We start from the raw sequence: 12,282 nt of genomic DNA on the forward strand, positions 1-12,282 counted from the left end.
AAAATAAACCATGGAAAAAGAAAGCTGACAGAAAGCTAAGCTGATGCAATCCAGACGGAAATGTGCTCTTGGTAGTTGCCACCTGCTGGTTCTGACCTTCAGGATGTGTTCTGTTCTCTCCGTGCATCCAGGCGGTGTGATGCGTTTGTCATTAAAAGCCTCACGTGTTCGCAACCTAATGAAGCCTCATTCTGATCAGTATCTGAGCCGTCTTGTTATTCCCACACAGGTCTACTTAAGCCAGAGCCTTTAAAATATATACTTGGTTTAAATGGTTTAAAAATTAGAAAAAGTATATAGCAAAATAAAGGATAAAAAGTACCTTTCTTCAAGAAAAAAAAATCAAGACACTGAAAAATACTAAATATAATAATCAAGATTTCCACATCAATCACCATTTTTTTTCTGTCTTTCACAGCCTGCCATCTCTCCTCCCCTTTCTTGTTGAGAGCAAGTGGAAAGCTCCAATATTTACAACCACATCACATTACACCATGCTAGCAATCTGTAACCCAGTCTCAACACACACACACACACACACACACACACACACAGCAGTCTTTCACACCCGGCTGGAGACCTTTGAAGTTGCACCAATAAGTGAAGAAGCACATAAAAACCAGTCCAATGTCTGTGTTCAAGCTTCCAGGGTGTAGGTGTGTATCTGTTTCGGTTTAGCGCTCTAGATATCTGTATCTGTTTTCAGATTTGGATCGGAACTAGACATAGCACAAAACCAGACATATCCAGTATGTCTGCGGTTTATCACGTTCTTTAAGCAGCAATTCATTATTCCTGAATAAAGGTAATCATATGTATACATTAATTTTACAAATATTATTTATTCTATGTATATTCTATTTATTATATATTATTCTAATTTACACTATTACACATAATAATAAACAAATATAAATATAATATAATATTTATTGCAGATCTCATCAGAGATCTGGGCAATTTACTGGTCTATGGAAATATGGCTTTATTTTGGAGCTTAGTAAAGCAGTGTTTAGCAGGCTGTGTGTATTGGCAAGAATCTGGTATTAAGATTTACATCAAGACAGGCTGATATTTCAGTTACAATTAAAGGTTATTAACTGAAATATCAGAGACAAATATGTTCACTCTGAATATATAAATAATATTTCTGAATAGATTTACTTAAAATAAGACATTAAGCTCTATTGACATTGAGTGAGAGGAAAAATAAAACCACAGCATGTTTTAAAAACTGGTGGTCTAGTGCATTTAAAGTGGAACTTAAGGTGGAACAGTGAAATAAAAGAAAAGCTAACGCTAACTTGTCTGCTAAGTAAGAGTGAGATACTATAAAACTACTATAAAATTTTGTTTAACTACTCTAGCAGGCTTCAGTAACTTTGAGTGAGAAACTAAACTCAGTCACTAAGTTTAGTTTCTCTAAAACTACAGCATGTCTTGGAGGTGCTGGCTCTTCAGCTCTGCAGATGGGTGATGCTGACACAGGAAAATAGACAAATTTTAAAGACTGATCTTGGGTTTATATGAATTGATATCAAATCATTTAAATGATTTAAATCGTTTTGAATGGAAGAATTTATTTTTAAACACAACAGAAAATTACCACACTATTTAAAATCGATCTGTGCATGTATTTTCTGAGAATGAAAACAGTATTGCAAAACAAATGGCAGAAACAAGCCTGTTTAGGTCAGGCTACTGGAGCAAAACAATGACTGGATACAGAAGATAATCAGCTCTGTAAACACATTTACTGAGGTGATAAACTACAAACAGGCAGAATCAAGAGAGCAGAACAGAAAGGAAGTTTCTGTAACTTGTTAGGGTGCGGCCACACTGGACACACTCAAACAAGCGCACGGTATCATAGAGTATCTGACGTTCACGTACGGCTAGATTTACAAGTTGCTTCCTACTGATTAAAATGAGAAACACATGCTGTAAAAAAGCAAACCAAAAGAGAAGAGTGGACAGCCTACTTCTATCTGCATTTGTATCAATTTTAAACACAGCATGCATTCATTATGAACCATGCAACTGTATTGTTGGTATGTTTGTATTTATTAATATATCAATATAAAAGCTAATGTATATCTACTCTGTTCATTTACTTATTAAATAATTGCTCAGGTCTACTAAACACAATGTTTAGTAACACAATGCCAAAAGCAAGGCTAAAGGCTAAATGGCTAAAAGGTAACAGTACTTTGGGCTGAGAAAGCACCACTGCAACTATCCACATAGTGAAATGTCATATTGAGCCAATGGAGTGAGCAGATGCTAAGCTAGAATTTAACCCAGCCATTCAGCTACAATCTATTTGGCTGGCTAACTACACATTGCAACAAGAGGGCCAGAGTAGACAGCAACACTCTCTGATATAAATAAAAAAACAACTGCTTATAATAATTTGTTTTGGTTACAAGGCTAATGTATGTTAGTCTAGGCAATGATATGCAACAAGGCTACTGTGTGGACTGCCACAGAGATGTAAACCAGCCAATGACAGCAGAGCTATTTGTCTTTCACAGGCCTATCATTTATATATTAAAAAAAAAAAAAAACTCCACATGATTTGTTAAGGCAAAATAAAATAGTTGAAAAACTATACATCTTTTATACATCTAGAATTAAATTAAAATACTCATTAAATGCATTCTATGGCATATTTACACACCTTGTTTTCACCTCAAAGGTAAATGGAAATTTAGAATTTACAACAAACACACCAGCTTCTAATTTACCAAAATACAAAAATAAACAATGCTGATAAATCTCATTCATTCAGATCAATAATTTAAAGTCACTTCTAAGAAATTCTTTGCTTCTCCTCTGCCAGGAGCTTTACACTACACAAGACTGATTGACCGTCTGGGGCTAAATGTAAGCCACTCAGTCTCTGTAACAGGAACAGAAGAGTCCCTTTAACCTCCCACTGTCTCAGTCTCTGTCTCAGACCAGCCCTGTGTCATTTACCGAGTCAGCCATGCAGGCACAGCTGAAAACTACAATGTGTAAAAGGGAGGTACTTTCACATGCAGCCACCCAATTACTACCTTTAGGCTGACAGTAATTTATTTAAGAGTTAAAAGCTGTCTTCCCTCCTTTTAAAGCACGCAAGCGAAGCAAATAAGAAAAAAAAATAGCCTAACAAAGGCAGAGGTGCCAGAGAAAATTGCCAGGACAAACTGTTTGATTGAGGCTAATGGCAGAGACGCATCAGTTTGCACTTAAATGCTGCAAACGAAATGAATCTACGTTGCGGTGCAGACAGACACAAACAGAGCATCCTCTAACATGCACTGCCTATTTTGAAAGAAATGTAGTAACCTCAAACGACACTCGTCTGTTTCCTGGAAACAGTGCATTGTATTTAATAGCGTGTACTTAAAAGAAGTTGGAATAAATCTCACACACAAACACACACACATAAACAAGCAGAAAACAGCAGGCTCAGTGAACTTACTGACTGACGACAGCTTGACTTCAGTGCAGGGACATTACTGCTCAATCACCTGGAACACACAAAGACACACTGTTATCATAACCATCAGATAATATGGGTGTCATGGTTTTTATTTTCCACCTTTTTATGACTTTCTCATCTGTGGGACTTCCTCACTTGGAACATATTGTTTTAATTTTAGACATAAATATATTAATTATATGAGGTAAATAAATCTGCAAATTATCTTAAATAATTAAAGCTCTGTAGAATGAAAACGCACCCAGGACATCAGCTGATCACATCACATGAACAAATCCAACCGACACACTTATTACACTGCCAACATGTGGAAAGTGCTGTAGCGGTCATATTGTGATTGTGTGTGTGTGTGTGTGTGTGTGTGGCTGGCTGGCTGGCAGGAAGATGGGCAGTAGGACATATACTAGTGCTGTGTGATATGGCGATAAATATTGTGGGGATGATAGAAAAGTGTCTATCGTGCTACTTGCCTTCTATGGTCCCTAACATTTCTACAGTAATTTCATCAATTATTAATGCAAATATATAAAGTAGGCTACGATGAAATGTATTGGCGTGGTCACTTTGCATAAACTCGGTTAATATAAGTGACAAAGTAATCTGCGCAAAAAAAGCTTCATAATGTGTTTTTGCGACATGACGCTGCTTTACGTTATTTGACAGACACTTTTAAAAATGTTAATTGAGTTTATTTTGATAACTCAATTTAATTACCTGTATAATTTTGAATAAAAAAATAGCTACTGCCTCTACCTCATCTGTTTTCATTTGATACATATATATTGCTGAAAACAAAAAACATGCTAAAGGTTGCACAGAGAGCAAGTCTGTACCACGATTAAAAAGCACTTTGAGTTGCGAGAACCTACTGAGAGAATAATTCAGTCTGCTTCCCTGCCTCTCTCCACATCAGTAGGGAAGCGTTATCAGCAGCATCGGCAGCTTGTCCTCGGACTGCTGTGATCTGCGCGCCAGTTGCTTTCCTTTATTTTCCATAAACACAGATCAGCCTTGCTCTGCTCCTACACTACAGGTGTATTTATAACACTGCTGTGAGAAACTAATACACCTTATTTACACACATATACCACACCACACACTTCTACACAAATAAGACCAGGTTTAGACCTGATCACTTCATGCATCTTCATTAGCATTACTTGTATGTGCTTCAGTCACATAAAAAGGTGTAAAAACACTTTGGACACATTTAAAACATTTAATTTTATTAAGAACAGATCGGATCACTTAAAAAACAAACAAAAATAATTAATAAATAAATAAAAACACTTCAAGAGGTGATCTGAGATGCACCTAAGCCACGTGTTATACCAGGGTAATCACATTTATCTCTCCAAGACACACTGTCTGAACAACAAAAACAATTGAAGTACAAGTGAAACCGCCAGTAATAATGGCTGCACAAAGAGCAAAATTGAATATTTATTCCCACTATGCTCATCATTACAATTACAGTATTGAATATTGTACAACATATGGGACCGCAATCATTTTTGGCTGACCCCAGTATTGGCCATTAGATTTTTATTAGTAAGGTCTGTCTACTTTATGTATGTTTTATTTATTTAGGATATTTGAAAATGTTTTATTCCAATTCTTATGACTAAACATTTTTTTTGTACCTTTATATTATCATACAATTCACTTAAAATTACTAGTTTTTTACAAATAGTTATTGTGCAATATATTTTGCAAACAAAAACAAACAGAATAGCTCACACACAGCATTGAGATTTCAGTCTAACTAACCAGAGTATTTGACCACCATGTGGTTACAATTATATCAGGATACGCTCCATATACTATTCACAAGAAGTGACCAGATATATAAGCATGGTCTAATTATTGTATATTATATATAGACATCTTACAGCACAGCCCAATAAGAGCTACTGCCACGGCTCTCTTTAGATCTTCAGATCAACTGATTGTAAACGAAATGAGTGAATGAAACCTGACAAGGCTGTCAGGAGAACAAACACACATCTGCTTACACAGAACAGCAGCAGCGGTGGAGTTACAGAACATTTCCTACAAACTCAGGGAGTCGAACAGAGGAGGTTCCGTTATTAAAAATCATCTATCATCAAGCTCAAGTTGGTCCCGAAACTGAATACTTTAGACTTCAGTGTCTTTCCAGCATTTCGAGCCCACATTTCAGACTGCAGGAGAGTGAATGGAATGTTTATGGAACCTGAACTGTAACTAATGTCTCAGGGTCGTACATTATTTTCCGTGAACCTGCCCTGAACCTCTTACAGAAGAGCTACAAGGACTGAATAGAACATGCAAAGTGTTATACTACCAGCGTGGTGGAAAAATACAAAACGGGAGAATCAATCTGCAGCAGTCAGATTCCCTCAAGTCCAAACAGAGACCTAGAGACATGCTGTACCTTTATTTAAACAATCATCAACCAGCAAAGATAAAAGTTCCCTTATTCTGCTGACTGTGGTTTTACACTGAGGGCTTGATGTTTCTCAGCTGGAGCCAAACACTCATCCTTCACAGCTCAGACAATAACAGTGATGCATGAGAGAGAGAGAGAGCGAGACAAAGTTTAAGAGAAAAAATAACAATGATATGGTGAAAAACTAGAGAGCGAAAGAGTCAGAGTAAAGAAAAAGAGAGAGAGAAGACAAGAAAGTGCAATTGATGGAGACAAAGGAAAAAAAGGAGACACAGTGAGCACAAGAAAAAAAATTGAGAGACAATGGAAGAGAAAAGAAAGAGAAATTAGAGACACAGACAGCATAAATTAAAAAGAGAGAAGAGAACCGAAGAGTGAGAGAAAATTAAAAAGCATGTAAAAGTATGAGCAAAAGAGACAGTGTGGGAGAAAAGACACACAGCATGAGAAAAAGAGAAAAAGAGTGAGCATGCGAGAGAGAAGAGAGACAGACAGTGGAAGAGAAAAAGACAAGAGAAGAAAGAAAGAAAAACTATACCAAAAAGCATGAGAAAGAAAGAGCACGAATGAAAGAGACAGCATGTTAAAGAAAAGCATAAGAAAAGAGACAGCCCAAGAAAAGTCTGTGTAAGTAAGAAAAAAGAATAGCATGAAAGAGAGAGTGAGAAAAAGCAAGAGAGCAAAGCAGGCGAGGAGGAAGAGAGAGGAAAAACAAATAGAAAAAGACAAAAAAAATAACATATTCCATATGTTCTTCATAAACAATGACATTTACAAAATCATCAACAGCTGAAAACACAAACCAGCAAAAACACTCCAGCAAAATTCTTCCCATCAATCCTACAGCGTCAAACCTCAATCCTTCCACATGTGCTGACATACATGACTGAGTGTACAGCTGAGCACTGCGCAAAGAGCACTTCACTCAGACTAAAAACAAGAGAGACACACAGAGAGAGAACGAGATAAAAGAGACAGTACAGAGAGAGAGAGAGAGAGAAAAGAAAGACAGTGCAGAGAAAGATAGAGAGGGCAGAAAGAGAGAGAGAGACAGAGAGGAAGAAAGAGAGAAAAAAAAGAATACGCAGAGAGAGAGAGAGAGAGAGAGAGAGAGAGAGAGAGAGAGAGAGAGAGAGAGAGAGAGAGAGAGAGAGAGAGAGAGAGAGAGAGAGAGAGAGAGAGAGAGAGAGAGAGAGAGAGAGAGAGAGAGAGAGAGAGCGGGTCTTTTACAAATAGGTATTTGAACATCACACACAAAAGAAACCACAAAACCAGCGGATCTTCTGCAGACAGGGATTTAGGGCTGGGTGATAATACCAGTCCTGTAAGAACACCCTGCTATCCAGTAACTAATATTAGAGACAAAGAAGAGAAGGTTTTCAGAGAGAACAACTTTAAACCAAATGTACAATTCTAAATAAAACCTAATTAATTCATGTTTGCAATAAATAAATGCACTGGAAAATACATATGACCAATCTTGTTTATGTAGCTAAACTGTACAACTAAATTTCATTTAATAACAAACAAAAACATCCTCAGCAAAATGATGAAATTATACAGTAGAAAATATAAAAACAACAGACTCCACAGGTTGAAATTTAAGCGCAAGAGAGAAAAGGAGAAAGTCCAGCATGAAAGGACAAGCGAGTACAGGACGCTAATGTGATTAAAAAGGCATCAAGGTTTCAGTGGGAGAAAAGGTCAAATCTTACATAGCTGATAACACAGTGCTTATGACGTTTTGTGTCTTTGACACAAAGGAAAAAGAAAGGTTCTATTTAGACTATGTAGTAGAGATTTATACAAATACTGGAAACATTTTTGTATTTGAAAAACAATTTAACTAGGCAAAAAAATTAAATAAAATTAAGCTTTTAATGGTTCTTTTTTCTTCTCTAATTTTATGCTATTATGCGATTTTCACCCAAACCTGCAAGGCAAATTACCCAATTCGTGTTTATATAAAACACCCCCTATCACTAGTAATGCCCTCAACACTAGGAGGATGAATGCAACACCACAGGACAGGCAGCATGCTCAGAGGAAAGCTCAGATCCAGGATTTTAACCATTGACACTCGGCTTATAGTGACAGCACCTTGTTCTACTGGACCATTTGAGTATGTCCAGCTCCAAAGTGTTTTAAAATGCGCTCTAGATGATTCAGACTTTCAGAATAATTACAGGAAGGTGGGGCATGTCATCATCAGCCTTTACAAAATACAGAAGACAAAACAGGTGTTGTGTTCAAATCCAATGCTTCTCAACAACCATAAAAGCCATTAAACAGTTCTTTGATTGCCAAGTTTCTATATTCACACACACACACACACACACATACGACCATAGCTGTTCCTAAAAAGCCCTCTTTTCAAGGATCAACACTGGATGTCTAACTCAAAGTTGTTTATAAAGCAAACCCAAAGAGCCAGAGTACAGAGTACAGAGTCCTGACTGCTTCTATGCCATGATTTAAATGATTTTGCCTTGCACTGTTTTTCAATTAAAATTCATCAACCTGCTCTAGAGTCTAGATCCTTCTTGCAGGCTGAGCATGCAGCATGATGAGTGGAACACGGTGGCACACTGACAGCTGAGTGACGGATAGCTGTTGAACCCAGCGAGCGGCTAACGTGCTGCTTCCGAAATGCCGCCGCTGCTAGCACTCTCCTGCAGCCTGCTTAATTTAGCTCTAAATATTTGCCTTCCGCCAGGGAGCTGCACTAGCCTGAAGGAGCTCGGGAGATTTCCATCAAAGCACAACAACCAGCAGCAGCAGCAGCAGCAGCAGCAGCAGCAGCAGAAGAAGAAGAAGAAGAAGAAGAAGAAGAAGCAGCAGCACATCAATACCAGCCCCAATAAAGAACAGAGGACACTGGCCCCATTAGCAGGCCCTCCTGCACGATGGGCCTTTCCTGCCAGGTCACCTCGGTTGGAGTGCAGAGTGCAGAGATAGGAGGCGTGTTATTTCTCTTCTGCTCTGCTGTTTCAGTCCCGGCACTGTGGGGGAAGTGAAGAAGGTCACTGCTAGGCCCCTCAATGAAAGGACTTCTCCCGAATCTCTTTGAAGTGTCACCCAGGCAGAGTTGGCTAATGTTACAGCCAAGAGACTCTCTGCAATCATTTAAAAGAAAGTGACAACACAACCTCCCCAAAGGTCTAACAGTCTAATAACCGTTTCGCTGGCGGAAACAGCCACCAGAAGCAGCACAGCCCTCTCAGGTTTCTTTGTGTCAAGCTGCTCTAACGGTTTGTGGAGTTACACCATTTCCTTTGCACACCCAGAATGGAACCTGACACAATACATTCATTTTTAGACTGCAGAACAGATTCGAGAGGTTACTATATTTGTTCACACCATCAGCAAAGTGGTGTTCTTTCCTGTAGGCATCCTATTTGTAACCTCTGTGAAAGATGCCTACAAACAGTAGCTTAACTCACTCCTTAAATAAAAATTACACGAACCGGATAAAATGAATGACAGGGCGACACTTGATAAGTGATATTCAAACATACAGCACATGTACCATCTTTATTTACATGACTTTTTGGCTCCTTCATCCACACTACTGAAATCAATGCAAAGGTAGCATTTAATCTTTAAATCTTAACTTCAAAATCATTTTGATGCTGACCTCATAAGGAGCACAGAGTCTCTACTGCCGATTTTCCATTGCACTGTATGTACACTATTCAACACTACACTATTACAGGACATACTTGACATCCTTAACATCCTCATTCTCAACAAAGACATTACATAGGACTTGTTCTTGAGTGTAAGCTTATTTTTTGTAGCTACACCTGTATACTTTATCTTATTTCATCTAAGATCTTTGCTTATCATCTTATCATCTAAAATCTCTTAAATTGCATCTTATTGTTTTGTGTGTTTGGGCAGTCATCAAACTAGGTTACTGCAAATACTGTGTACTGTGTATGACTATGTAGGTTTTAAATTAAAATCTCAATAAAACTTTGAACTACAAAGAAAGGAACTATCTTCTTTTCAATGGAAGCCAATGCTAAAAGAATCCATTCAAAGTAGCTTTGTATCATTTCTATTGCTCTATTCACCATAAATCTTTGTCACAAAGCACAAAAAAACTGCCAGATTCATGTTTGTTAAAAAAACCTGAAATGTCACAATAAGATACAAGGTTCTGTGTAACAATGACGCTAAGCTTCCAGTCATCCACAGCACACACACACAAACAAACACGTCAACACAAACCCTAAATAAACCTGGTCTAAGACTGTGTGTGTGTCAATAGATTGTGCTGGCTGCCTCCCACTAGCTCAGGGATGGACTGTCGTTCTTTTCCTCTGTCATTTCATGCTGCGTTAGGAGAAAATTAAATATTTAAAATCGGTGTCTGCAGAGGCGGCTGCAAGCACAGCTAAAATGGAGAGGCTTTGTGACCAGAGGAGTGACCAGATTTTAAATGCAGAAAGATCAATAAATAAGACAGGGGACTGCTTGCCGCTGAAGCACAGTCTGTGTGTGTGTGTGCGTAAATGTGTACATGTACATGTGTGTGTGTAGAATGGTTTATAATAGGTATAGTGAGCCTCTGGGCTCTAAGGGAAGGCAGCTGTCCCTTGGATATGAATATGCAAGACCTTCCTCAATGCACTGCATTTTGTCTCTCTCTCTCTCTTTTTTTTTCTCTCTCTCTCTCTCTCTCTCTGCCACTCTCCATCCACAGTTGTTGTGTGAGTGTGGTACACACTTTTCCTCGCCAGGATGCTAAAGGAGGTTAGCAGACGGGCAAACAGCCCAAACTAGCGGCATTTCAAATATCACACCCATTTACACAGCAGGAGGCCTTCATCTGTTTCAGCTCACAACACATCACGGCCATCTATAAGAGAAGGAAAAAGATGAGGAAAGGGAGGATTACAGTGACCAGAGAGAGAGAGAGTGTGAGAGAGAGCGGGAGAATAATCACTCCATCACATTTCTAATAAACCATCTCACTTTAATACCTCTCTCACACAGCCAATCACAAAGTGTCATCCCTGACCTAGAAACGGACATGCACCAAGGCTTTAATGATCTAGGACATCAATCTAAAAAACAAATAGGGGACACTGAATTATACAACATTAACCTCCAGGGTTTTGTCTGCGAAGGCCCAGGGCTGGGCTGTCTTCACGCGCCTGAGATAGAGGCCAGAGGCCCAACGCACACAAGCACCTGTCACACCGCTGAAGCTCTCGGCCTCCGCAGCAGGAGAGCAACGGCTCTGATTAATGAGAGCAAAAGCAGGAAAGAGGGGAGGTGAAGAGAAGGAGAAGGGAAATGACATGCAAGATGCCTCCAGGCAGAAAAATAATAAAGAAGTTTCAAAAGAAAAAAAAAATCATAGTAAAGGGTTTTCTTTCAGCCATAAGGAAGTCCAACACAATACACTACATAACTACAAAAATCTATCAACAGCAAGATATTCCCTTTAATCCTAATCCCATGATAGAATAAAATTTATTTTAGGAATTTATTACAAAAAATCATTTAAAAATGTCTTAGAATGCACAATAAACATATTCATTCAGCATAGTTAAATAATAATAAGAGTTCAGTTAGTGGAAGTGAGATATCAGGAACATCAGAAGTAAATCCAGCATAACCTAAACAGAGCAGAAAAATGGGCCAATTCCACAACTCCAACTGTTTCGTAACAATGCTCACTAATTGCATTTACACCTTCAAAATTTACAGACACAGCCCATTAGCAAAAGCCTTAGCCCCACTAAATATAAGTGTGTTCCACTCTAAGGCTAAATATCAGGGATGTAAACAGGCTTGTTAAACAACACAAGAGTATCTTACACTTCAAATAAAATACTTAATCAAAAATGAAAAGAAAAAAAAATTCTAAGACACCTTTAGACCAAACATTTTTTTTTCTTATCAGCCTCTTCCTGTGCTGTTCACTGCTATAGCATGTGGCTTAGCTGTGTCTCAAGCCACCTCCTGTAGACCCTGTTTACACCTGATCACTTAATCTGCCTTGAGTGTCAGAATTATATTATTGTAATATATTATTATAAGGATAAGCTGCATAAAAATGCACTAAAACAAAATGCACCCAAGATGTATATAAAAAAAATAATTAAATTAAATTAAATTAAATACAGATACAAATCTGATCACTCAAACCACTACAGGAAGTGGTCTAAGGGGCAACTGAACCACATGCCATAGAAGAGGTGTAAGTGCATCCGTCTCCGTCTTATCTGTCAATCAAGAAGACACATTCAAATTAAAAACCCTTGCCAGTAAAACAAAAACACCAGTAATAACTGAACATTCCATATACAACACAGCAATCTGATATCAGTCTTACTAACTGGAG

At 38.1% G+C, this 12,282-nt stretch overlaps 1 protein-coding gene across 13 annotated transcripts in view; it reads right to left on the minus strand.

The window, feature by feature from the left end:
• LOC103024662 (bromodomain adjacent to zinc finger domain protein 2B) overlaps positions 1-12,282 on the minus strand; it is a 91,360-nt gene that overhangs the window by 74,248 nt on the left and 4,830 nt on the right. For 12 of the 13 annotated variants that reach the window (XM_022680022.2, XM_049485222.1, XM_049485221.1 and 9 more), the window contains exon 2: positions 3,470-3,518. The exons of the other annotated variant lie outside the window; for it this stretch is intronic. The gene's annotated coding sequence lies outside the window, so the exon portion shown is untranslated. The remainder of the gene's footprint in view (positions 1-3,469; positions 3,519-12,282) is intronic. 13 annotated transcript variants of the gene reach the window in all.

Source organism: Astyanax mexicanus, chromosome 11 (genome assembly GCF_023375975.1).
Source record: "Astyanax mexicanus isolate ESR-SI-001 chromosome 11, AstMex3_surface, whole genome shotgun sequence".
In the NCBI taxonomy this organism is placed as follows: Eukaryota; Metazoa; Chordata; class Actinopteri; order Characiformes; family Acestrorhamphidae; genus Astyanax; species Astyanax mexicanus.